This window comes from Bison bison, unplaced genomic scaffold, assembly GCF_000754665.1.
Source record: "Bison bison bison isolate TAMUID 2011002044 unplaced genomic scaffold, Bison_UMD1.0 scf7180017864215, whole genome shotgun sequence".
NCBI classification, from domain to species: Eukaryota; Metazoa; Chordata; class Mammalia; order Artiodactyla; family Bovidae; genus Bison; species Bison bison.
This window is the reverse complement of record NW_011494787.1, coordinates 10,674,287-10,686,684: the sequence shown is the minus strand read 5'-3', so window position 1 is coordinate 10,686,684 and position 12,398 is coordinate 10,674,287. Positions and strand designations below refer to the sequence as shown.

Below are 12,398 nucleotides of genomic sequence, written 5' to 3'. Positions count from 1 at the left end.
GATCGGTTAGAGACTGAAATCTACTGGGTTACTTTCCATGTATGCTTGCTGCGTAAAAGCACTCCAGGTCTTAGTACATGCAACTCTACTCCCAGGTGGGTACAAGGATCTAGAATCGAGAGGGATGAGAGTTAGTAGTGGGAGCTGCCCTAACCTAACATATACTCAGAATTCAATTGTCTGAGAGCTCTGCACTTCAGGAATTTGGACTCCCCCCAAATTTTGTGCCAACAGTTTCTCATCCCCAAAAGATCCTTTACTCACACTACAAACTGCTTCCTTGCACTGTACCTTGCCTATTTTTAAGCATTTTGAAGAGAGGCAATGCCTTTGTCAAAAAGCACAGGGATTCACTGTAACTAATTATGCTTCCATGCAAAAACCATTTCCTCCCTCAGAAATTAGTTTGTTGTGATTCTACATTACTACTGACTGTACTAGTGTAGCAGCCCTAACCCACTTTATGGCTCCAGCTGTCATGATCACAGGGTTTTAAACACAAGTTTTGCTCATCACTCAGGATATTTTGTTTCCAAGAGCAAAGACTAAGGTGGATGTGTTTCGACTCTAGTCATTAAAAACAGAGTTGCCAGTATCAGGAAAAAGCTTTCCTTTCTTAGTAAATTTCAATTAGCTAATGATAATTTTGTAATATCTTTTAGTTTTTTTCTTGTCTAAACACAAAGCTTAGTTTAGAAGATAATATAAGGATAAAAATTTTTAGAAAATATTCTGTTGTAAATTATTTCTGAAAGAGATGGGAATACAAGACCACCTGACCTGCCTCTTGAGAAACCTGTATGCAGGTCAGGAAGCAACAGTTAGAACTGGACATGGAACAACAGACTAGTTCCAAATACGAAAAGGAGTACGTCAAGGCTGTATATTGTCACCCTGCTTATTTAACTTATATGCAGAGTACATCATGAGAAATGCTGGGCTGGAAGAAGCACAAGCTGGAATCAAGATTGCCGGGAGAAATATCAATAACCTCAGATATGCAGATGACACCACCCTTATGGCAGAAAGTGAAGAGGAACTAAAAAGCCTCTTGATGAAAGTGAAAGTGGAGAGTGAAAAAGTTGGCTTAAAGCTCAACATTCAGAAAACTAAGATCATTTCATCCAGTCCCGTCACTTCATGGGAAATAGATGGGGAAACAGTGGAAACAGTGTCAGACTTTATTTTTGGGGGCTCCCAAATCACTGCAGATGGTGACTGCAGCCATGAAATTAAATGACACTCCTTGGAAGGAAAGTTATGACCAACCTAGACAGCATATTGAAAAGCAGAGACATTACTTTGTCAACAAAGTTCCGAACGTCTAGTCAAGGCTATGGTTTTTCCAGTGGTCATGTATGGATGTGAGAGTTGGACTGTGAAGAAGGCTGAACGCTGAAGAATTGATGCTTTTGAACTGTGGTGTTGGAGAAGATTCTTGAGAGTTCCTTGGACTGCAAGGAGATCCAACCAGTCCATTCTAAAGGAGATCAGCCCTGGGATTTCTTTGGAAGGACTGATGCTAAAGCTGAAACTCCAGTACTTTGGCCACCTCACGCGAAGAGTTGACTTACTGGAAAAGACTCTGATGCTGGGAGGGATTGGAGGCAGGAGAAGGGGACGACAGAGGATGAGATGGCTGGATGGCATCACTGACTCGATGGACATGAGTTTGAGTAAACTCCGAGAGTTGGTGATGGACAGGGAGGCCTGGCGTGCTGCTATTCATGGGGTCACAAAGAGTCGGACACGACTGAGTAACTGAACTTAACTGAAGTTTCATTTTATGTTCTTTATTATAAGCTGCTTTAAATCCTATATTATAAGTAGGTATTGATTTTACAGTTCACTGTGGTATAGCAGGGATGGGCAAACTATGGCTCAGGGACCTAATCTGGCCTGCCAATTTTTGTATAAAAAGCTTATTTTTGGAACACAGCAATGTTCATTCATTTGTTACCCTTTTCTGTCCTAAAATGGCAGAGTTGAGTAGTTGCAACAGAGACCATCTTCCCTGCAAAGTCTAAAAAAGTTACTAACTGGCCCTTGACTGAAAGTCTCATGTTCCCTGCTGTACCACAGTCTTCCGCCCACCTTCTCTCCCATCATCCAACTCATGTCTTCTCAGTTTGTCTTCCTGATTTTTCATTTCAAAAGTGAATACCTTTTACCTAGTTAATGTTAAGCATTTTTTTTTTAATTTGGCTGCACCAGGTTTAGTTGTGACATGTGGAATCTTTCACTATGGCATGTGAACCTCTTAGTTTTGGCATGTGGGATCTAGTTCCCTGACCAGGAATTGAACTCAGGCCCCCTGCATTGGGAGTGTGGGGTCTTAGCCACTGGACTACCAGGAAAGACCCAGGGTTAGCATTTTTAAAGGAACAAAATAAAATTCAATTGCCGCTTAATTGTGCTACTTTTCTGTTGATCAGTGATCCTCAAGGCAAACAAAACAAAAACATAAAAATGTTGCCCATTTTATTATAAGAATTCTAGTTGCTTGTAGGATTGGTCATTCAGGGCTAACCTCTGTTCTTATTAATCCTTGCTTCAGTTTTCTAAGGGGCCATTTCTTTTTGCATCCTATTAAAAACACCAGTCTGAAGCTTTTCTTGTTTCCATAGTAAGATATTTTCTAAGATAGGCTTTTATTCTGTGTTCACATAACATACACTTTCTTTTGTAAGCTCTTTACATGAGTCCCATGTTGATTTTTTTGTTGACGCTTTTGGTTTTTTAATGTTTTTCCTATTTTTTTTTTTTTTAATATTTATCCATCCATTTGGCTTTAGTTGTGGCACATTGGATCTTTACTTGTGGCATGTGGGATCTAGTTCCCTGACTAGGGATCAAACCCCAGGCCTCCTGTGCTGGGCATGCAGAGTCTTAGTCACTGGACCACCAGCGAAGTCCCTGTTTTTCCTATTTTCTGATCTTTAAATGAGGAGAGATCCATTCAACCCTAACTCTTGTCAGCATGTGGGATGGGCAGATAGGTCTCCAGCAGCACCCTCTCCATGGGTGTTTCATGAATATACTTCTCAGAGCTAAAGCTCAATGGTAACTTGACATGACATCGCATGGATATCCTAGGGCTTATTTTTCTGTTTCTCTGTAGACAGTTGTTTGGATTTCCAGTTCTGAGCCAGTGTAAATAGTACTGCTATGGCAGTCTTGTCACACCTGTTAGTGCACGTACTCTGCATTTCTACTGGACAATGACATACTGGGTCATGGGGATTGCATATTTTCAACCTTAACAGGTAATGCCAATACACTCTGAACAGCAAACCCAAACCACTTAAGAAATATTCAGTAATATTTTTTTTTTTTTTTTTACTGATTTATATTTGACTCAACAAGCTGGTATATCTTTGTAGTGAATGAAACGTTGAAATGAGTCATGAGAAAATTTTCTCTTTAAGTAGAGCATCTAGGAAATACCAGAGAGAATAAAGCTCCTTCATTTGATTGTCATTACTGAAAATCACTTTAAATCACTGGGAGTTCAAAGAAAAGAAATCTGTTTCTTCATGCATCACACACTGACAAGCCCTAAGAGCTGCACATCTGGGAAGAAGGGCAGACAACTGGAATTCTCTACGATGATGATTTGTACAGCTTCTCTTTAAAAAGTTCTCTTTAAAAAGCTTCTCTTTAAAAATAGTCTGTAAAAAAACACACACACACAAATGTTTATGATTATGTCATCATTCTAGAAACAACCATTAACAGATCAACACATCCGAAAAATTACTGTGATACAATTACAGAGTCCAGACATAGCTCAGTTCTGCTGCTTTTGGGCCCCAAACATTTCCTAACTCACAGGGTCTCAGTTTCTAAATTCTAGCACTTAAAAAAACTCTGCATTAACTGGGTTATAACTGAAAAATTAATACATACACGTTGTAAAAAAAAAATTGAGACTACAAAAGGACAGAAATGTGAGGAAAGTAAGCCTCTTTCCCTTCAGTCTGACCTCCAGTCCTCAGTTTACATGCCCAGCAATAGGTGATTACCAAGATCTTGATCTTTCCAGGATTATTCTGTGTATATGCAGGCATAATACATCTATGTACATGTCTGTATATACACATAGATATTTCTAACTTTTAACTACAGAATATGACACATAAAGCAAAGCATAAAAAAAGTCAATGTGCAACTTAATGAAAAAATGTGTACTACTAATCTCTGTAGATATCACCCAGGTCAAGAAATCCCATAAGCTCCCACTTAGTCCCAATCACAACCCTCTCCTTACCCTCTAAAAATAATCACTATTCTGCAATACAGTAGTTTAGTGCTGATTTTGACCTTGATATAGTCTCATACTGTAGACTTTTCTTAATTTGGCTTTTTTCAATTATTATATTTTTGAGATTCATCCATGTGTTTATATTTAGTTCTTCATTCTTTTTATCTGCTGTAGAATAGGAATTAACAGACTTTGAAGAAAAAGGGCCTGACGGTAAATATTTTAGACTTTATGGGCCAAAATACAAAAGTGCGCATATTATGTAGGTACTAAAATAACAAGAAAGAAAACAAATTCATTGATAAAACTCAAAAGATAGTAATAATAACTGACTACAGGTTTGTTTTTTTTTTTTTTTGCAATACAAGTCTCCTGAAGAAAAGAATGAAACTCTTATTTAGGGAACACCATTTTGATTAATTGGGGTTCAGAAATTAAAACTGATTACAGATGATCATCTGTTAATGGTGATGGGCAATGAGACTTTCCCCTATTTCAGTTTTGAAACTATTTTTTAGACAAATATATGGTATCACTTATATGTGGAATCTAACAAACAGTACAAATGAACTTATTTACAAAACAGAAACAGACTCACAGACATGGGAAAGAAACTCACCAAAGAGGAAAGGAGCAAAGGAGGGATAAATTAGGAATGTGTGATTAATAGATACACACTACCATGTATAAATAAACAACCAGGATTTACTGTATAGCCAGGGAACTATATTCAGTAGCTTGCAACAACATATAATGGAAAACAATTTTAAACCAAATCTTTTTGCTGTACACCTGAAAGCAACACAATGTGTAAATCAACTGTATTTCAATTTCAGAAAAGTCTTTCACAGATAGGTGCTGGCAATACTGATCTCAATCCATAAACATAGGATTTAAAAAAAAATACTTTTTGTTTCTTTTTGACTGTGCTGGGTCTTCACTGCTGTGTGGGCTTTTCTCTAGTTTCAGAGAGCAAGGGCTACTCTACTGGTGTGCGGGTTTCTCATCGCAATGGCTTCTCTTGTTGCGGAGAACAGACTCTAGATCGTGCGGGCTTCAGTAGCTGTGGCACATGGGTTCAGTAGTTTTGGCTCCCAGACTCTAGAGCACAGGCTCAATAATTGTGTATGGGCTTTATCTTCCTGGATCAGAGATGGAACCTGTGTCTCCTACATCAGCAGGCAGATTCCTTATCACTGAGCCACCAGGGAAGCCCCAAGCATATACTTTTAATTGTGCATATTTATTGCCTGGAAGGCACCTATAGAATTCCAATAACTTCTTCTCTTGATATTTAATGCCTTTTAGCACATCATTACAATGTAGATTAATCACTTCCAATTGAAGGTTAGGTGGACATGCTTCCATTGCACACTTAAATAACTTTGAACATGGAAATTTTCTTTGCACTTGTTCCAAGGTCCAAAAAGTCTTCCTGGAATTATAGTTTAAGTTCAGAAAATACATTCACTGCAAATATGCATGGGAATGGAGACCTTCTTATTTTTTTAGCTTTGCCAGCAGGGGAAGTATATAAAGTAGCTTACCATTATTTGTGATTCAGACAATGTTAGTTGCCACTGAAATGACTTTACCATACTATAAATTCTGCATATAAGCTCTGTGTTACTTTGTAATTTTAGGTTGGATTCATTAAAAAAATATTACCAAGTCTGCAGCAAAAGCTGATTCCAAAGTCACTCAGTATTCCATGATAGTGGTTGAGGGTCACTTTCTTTCTTAGAAAAATCTCAATCTTGTTTTGAGTTCAAAAAAATCACACTACAGTGTTACCATTGCTAAGCCATTGAACATCAGAGTCACAGGGCAATTTAAGATATTCCGCTATTTCTGACCAAAGAAAAAATCATGGAACATGGATTCAACAATGATTAAATCCTCAAGACTGAGTAAGGATCACATTAACAAAGCTAGGTGAATAACACATGATAGATTCAAACATTTTTCCATTAGTAAAAGAGTTGTCCACCAAAACCCTAAAGCTCTGGGGGAAAATCGGCATTTGGGGCTCCTCTAGATTCCAATCCATACCTCCCTCCACCCCCAAACAATAGACTCTAAAAGCCTTGCTGGTTTCTGTTTCCCCTAGTAAAGTCTTATGCCTAGATGTTACCAATGTCCCGAGGGGAAAAAAATGGCCAGTGATCACAGATCACTTAGGAAGAACTCTTTCCTGTCTACCCTTTAGTTCATTGAGTCCCCTTTATTTCCACAGCTCTTCCCTGTTTAAAAATGACACTTACAATATATCAATTATTTTTTCTTTTTTTTCCCTAATTTTATTTTATTTTTAAACTTTACATAATTGTATTAGTTTTGCCAAATATCAAAATGAATCCGCCACAGGTAATTGTTGCAGCTACCTACTATATCCTTCCCAGCATCAGAAGATGTCTATTTTCTGTTTTGATTTCTGTTAATTTCCTTCCTTTTACTTTTTTTGCATCTAATTTCCTTTTCTAACTTCTAAAAAAGGATACTTAATCTTATTTTCATCTTTTCTGTTCTAATAAATGCCTCTAAGCCTATAAATTTCCTTCTAAGCATCACAGCAGCAGCATTTCACAAATTGGATATTTACATAGCATTTTTGTCATTTTTCAGCTCAAAATATTTTCTAGTTTCTGTTACAATACTTCCTTTGAACAGATTTACATTTGCATTTAATTTCCAAACATATTACAATTATCTTGTCATTAATTTCTAGTTTCATTGCTTTTTTTTTTTAATCAGAGGACACACGGGCATGATTTCAACTCTTTGAAATGGTTGATACTTGTTTTATGACACAGTATATAATCAGTTTTTGCAAATGTTTTATGTGTGCTTAAAAATAATATGCATCCTGGAGTTATTGGGTATAGTATTCTAAAATGCCCATTTAAGTTTCTTAACTATGTATCTCAAATCTTCCATTTTTAAATGTTTTTTCCCTCTGCTCAGTACATCAGTCCCTGATACAGGGATACTGATAACATTTCCTAGAATCATGTTGTTGTTCAGTCATGTCTGACTCTTTGCGACCCAGTGCACTATAGCACACCAAGCTTTCTTGTCCTTCACCACCTCCTGGAGCCTGCTCAAACTCATGTCCATTGAATCAGTGATACCATTGAATCATCTCGTCCTGTCGTCCCCTTCTCCTCCCACCTTCAATCTTTCCCAGCATCAGGGTCTTTGCCAGTGAGTCAGCTCTTTGCATCAGGTGGCCAAAGTATTGGAGCTTCAACTTGAGCATCAGTCCTTCCAATGAATATTCGGGGTTGATTTCTTTTAGGATTGACTGGTTTGATCTCCTTGCAGTCCAAGGGACTCTCAAGAGTCTTCTCCAACACCACACTTAAAAGCATTAATTCTTTGGCACTCAGCCTTCTTTATGGTCCAACTCTCACATCCATACATGACTACTGGAAAAACCATAGCTTTGACTAGACAGACCTTTGTTGGCAAAGTGATGTCTCTGCTTTTTAATATGCTTTCTAGGTTCTCCACATCCTCTCCAACATTTTTTTTTTTTTTAGGTCTTCATAGAACCATTCAACTTCAGCTTCTTCAGCATTAGTGGTTGGGGCATACTTGGATTACTGTGATACTGAATGGTTTGCCCTGGAAATGAACAGAGATCATTCTGTTGTTTTTGCGATTACACCCAAGTATTGCATTTTGGACTCTTGTTGACTATGAGGGCTACTCCATTTCTTTTAAGGGATTCTTGCCCACAGTAGTAGATGTAATGGTCATTTGAATTAAATACTCACATTCCCATCCATTTTAGTTCACTGATTCCTAAAATGTCGATGTTTACTCTTGCCATCTCTTGTTTGATCACTTCCAATTTACCTTGATTCAGGGACCTAACATTCCGGGTTCCTACACAGTATTGTTCTTTACAGCATCAGACTTTACTTTCACCACCAGGCACATCCACAGCTGGGTGCTGTTTCTGCTTTGGCTCAGCCTCTTCATTCCTTCTGGAGCTATTTCTCGGCTCTTCTCCAGTAGCATATTGAGCACCTACAGACCTGGGGAGCTCATCTTTCAGTGTCCTATCTTTTTGCCTTTTCATATTGTTCATGGGGTTCTCAGGGCAAGAATGCTGAAGTGGTTTGCCATTCCCTTCTCCAGTGGACCACATTTTGTCAGAACTCTCCACCATGGCCCATCCGTCTTGGGTGGCCCTACACAGCATAGCTTAATGGTTGCATTGAGTTAGAAGGCTGTGATCCATGTGATTAGTTTGGTTAGTTTTCTGTGATTGTGGTTTTCATTCTGTCTGCCCTCTGATGGATGAGGATAAGAGGCTTATAGAAGCTTCCTGATGGGAGGGTCTGGCTGTAGGGAAAACTGGGTCTTGCTCTAGTGGGCAAGGCCATGCTCAGTAAACCTTTAATCCAGTTTTCTGCTATGGGTGGGACTGTGTTCCCTCCCTGTAGTTTCAGTTCAGTTCAGTTCAGTCACTCAGCATGTCCGACTCTTTGCGACCCCGTGAATCTCAGCACGCCAGGCCTCCCTGTCCATCACCAACTCCCGGAGTTTACTCAAACTCATGTCCATCGAGTCGGTGATGCCACCCAGCCATCTCATCCTCTGTCATCTCCTTCTCCTCCTGCCCCCAGTCCCTCCCAGCAACCTGTAGTTTGGCCTCCTCCAAAAAAGCCATGTTACTAGATATACTAAAATTGTGAATCACTTTGCCTTCCCAGTGAATTAAACCTGAAGTGTCCCTCTTTTGCTCTAATAAGTGCTTTCTGGCTTAAAACCTTGTTATTAATATAGTTACCTCAGCTTTCTTGTGGATGATGTTTTCATGGTATCTTTTACTCTTTTTGTAACCATTCTGAGTATTTAGACTTAATATATGTCTCATAAAATTTTAGGTATACAACTGAGTCTTTTAAAATTCAGTCTGACAAATTCTGATTTTGAGCATTTAGTCTATCTACATTTAGTGTAATTAATGACAAATCAGTGATAAACACCTATCATTTTATTCAGTGCTTTCTATTGGTTCTGTTTCCTTTTTCCTCTCCTTTCTGCCCTCCTTTTGTATTCAATGTTTTTTGTTTATTCCATTTTCTTCTATTGGTTTAAACATCACACATGTTTTCAGTATCCTTTAGGAGTTACCCTAAAGGATACAAAATGTTTCCTTGAGTTATCAGTCATAATATTAGATGATACTTTTATCCTCGTAGACAAAGGTAGGACAATTTAATCCATCTATGCCCTTTTTAACTTACATACTTCTATTGTTGTATAACTGAGTTGCTGCCATTGTTGCTGTTTCTTATTATTGTTGTTATATGCAGTCAATACATATTTATCCATATGTTAATCCTTCATTTATGTCCAGCCTTCCAATTTTCCTTTTGCTTAAAGAACATCTCATAGTGACAAATTTTCTGTTTCATTTATATGAAAATGTCTTTTTCCTGTCATTCTCAAAGAGTATTTTTGCAAGGTACAGAATTCTACTTTATTAATACTATTTAAGCACACTGAATATATCATTCCATTATTTTCTGTTTTTGTTTCTGGTGAGAAGCTAACTGTCAGCATAATTGTTGCTCTTCTGAAGGTAATTCATCTTTTCTTTCTTAACACTTTTAAGATTTCTTTTCAGTAGTCATATTAAAATGTATATAGATATAGATTTCTTTTTGTCTACTCAGGGTTGAGAAGCCTTCTAAACATTGACTTTTATCAGTTTCAGAAAATTCATATTTTATATAATTTCCCAACACATATCTTCTGTTAGAAGTCAAAGTTCTGGAATCAGTAGTCCATGCCTACTATCCTTTTGTTCCTTCCTAAGGATTAAGTTGTCCCACTCTATCCTCTTCTGTCGTTTCCAACTCTTTGGCTCTCTGATTCTTTCTACATAAATTATTCTGATCTTCTACTTTGCTATTTTTCTCTTCAGCTGTATATACCCTGCTCTTTGAGTTTCTCATGTTGACTGCTATATTTTTAAATTCTAGAATTTCTACTTTCTTCAGAATCTGCTATATATTGTTTTTTAAGTCGTTTCTTGTTCTCTTAAAAATTTCAATATTGATTTTCATTTCTTTGAGCATACTAAGTGCCTTAGTTCAGGATGCCAGAACAAAATGCCTTAGACTAGGCAGCTTAAGTAGCAGAAACATATTTTCTTTTTCTTTCCTTTTTTAGATGAGAACCCTTAGTATTTACTCTCTTAAAATTTTTCATATGTAACACACAGCAATGTTGATTTTATTTATCATGTTTATTTCATCCCTGGTACTTATTTATCTTATAACTGAAAGTTTATACCTTTTGATTGCATTTGTCCGATTTCCCCTTTTCCTCTTACACCTCTGGTAAGCACAAATCTGATCTTTTTCTGAGTTTGTTTTTAAAGTATACTTGACCTACAAAATTATGTTAGTTCCAGTTACACAACAAAGTGATCCGATTTTTCTATACATGTCAAAATGATCAGCATGATAAGTCTATCGCCATGCAAAGATATAACATAATTATTGACTATGTTCTCCAAACTGCATATTTCATACCCGTGACTCATTTATTTTGCAGCTAGAAGTTTGTACCTCTTATCTCTCTCACATATTTCTCTCTCCCACCTACCCCTTCCCTTCTGGAAACCATGGCAACCACCTGTTTGTCTCTATAGCTATGACACTGTTTCTATATGGTTATATTTTCTGTTTCCTTTTGTTTTTTAGATCTCACATGTAAGTGAAATCAGACCGTATTTCTCTTTCTCTGTCTGATTTACTTCACTTAGCATAATAGTCTCTGGTTCCATCCATGTCATCACCAATGGCAAACTTTCCTTCTTTCTTATGAGTAATATTCCACTGTGTATATTTACCACATCTTTATTCATTCATTTACTAATGGGTACTTATGTTACTTCTATATCTTAACAGTTGTAAATAATGCTACTATGAAAATAGGGATACACATACCTTTCCTAATTATTTTCATTTTCTTTGGATAATACCAGCAATGGAATTGCTGGATCATACAGTGGTCTGTTTTTAATTTTTTGAGGAATCTCCATACCATTCTCCATAGTGGCTGTACCAATTGACATTTTTGCTGACAGTGCATGAGATTCTCTTTTCTCTACAACCTCTCCAATACTTTTTATTTGTGGTCTTTTTGATAACAGCCATTCTGACAAATGTGAGATATGAAGTGATATCTCACTGTGGTTTTGATTTGCATTTCTCTGATTATTGATGTTGAGGATCTTTTCATGTGCCTGTTGGCCATCTGTGTGTCTTTTTTGGAAAGTCTACTCAGATCCTCTCTTATTTTTTTTTTTTTTTGAGGTTGAGTTATGTGAGTCTTCATATGGAAGGGTGGCGGTGAGGAGATACCCCTCGTCCAAGGTAAGGAGCAGCGGCTGCGCTTTGCTGGAGCAGCCGTGAAGAGATACCCCATGCCCAAGGTAAGAGAAACCCAAGTAAGACAGTAGGTGTTGCAAGAAGGCATCAGAAGGCAAACACACTGAAACCATACTCACAGAAAACTAGTCAATCTAATCACACTAGGACTACAGCCTTGTCTAACTCAATGAAACTGATCCATGCCCGTGGGGCAACCCAAGATGGGCGGGTCATGGTGGAGAGATCTGACAGAATGTGGTCCACTGGAGAAGGGAATGGCAAACCACTTCAGTACTCTTGCCTTGAGAACCCCAAGAACGGTATGAAAAGGCAAAATGATAGGATACTGAAAGAGAAACTCCCCAGGTCAGTAGGTGCCCAATATGCTACTAGAGATCAGTGGAGAAATAACTCCAGAAAGAATGAAGGGATGGAGCCAAAGCAAAAAGAATACCCAGCTGTGGATGTGACTGGTGATAGAAGCAAGTTCCAATGCTGTAAAGAGCAATATTGCATAGGAACCTGGAATGTCAGGTCCATGAATCAAGGCAAATTGGAAGTGGTCAAACAAGAGATGGCAAGAGTGAATGTTGACATTCTAGGAATCAGCGAACTGAAATGGACTGGAATGGGTGAATTTAACTCAGATGACCATTTTATCTACTACTGTGGGCAGGAATCCCTCAGAAGAAATGGAGTGGCCATCATAGTCAACAAAAGAGTCTGAAATGCAG

General features: G+C 37.8%; 1 protein-coding gene across 1 annotated transcript in view; it reads right to left on the bottom strand.

The window, feature by feature from the left end:
- Positions 1-2,908: 2,908 nt before the first annotated feature.
- The window catches only part of MAATS1 (MYCBP-associated, testis expressed 1), a 114,123-nt gene continuing 104,633 nt past the window's right edge, over positions 2,909-12,398 (bottom strand). The window contains exon 15 of the mRNA XM_010845419.1: positions 2,909-3,671. The gene's annotated coding sequence lies outside the window, so the exon portion shown is untranslated. The remainder of the gene's footprint in view (positions 3,672-12,398) is intronic.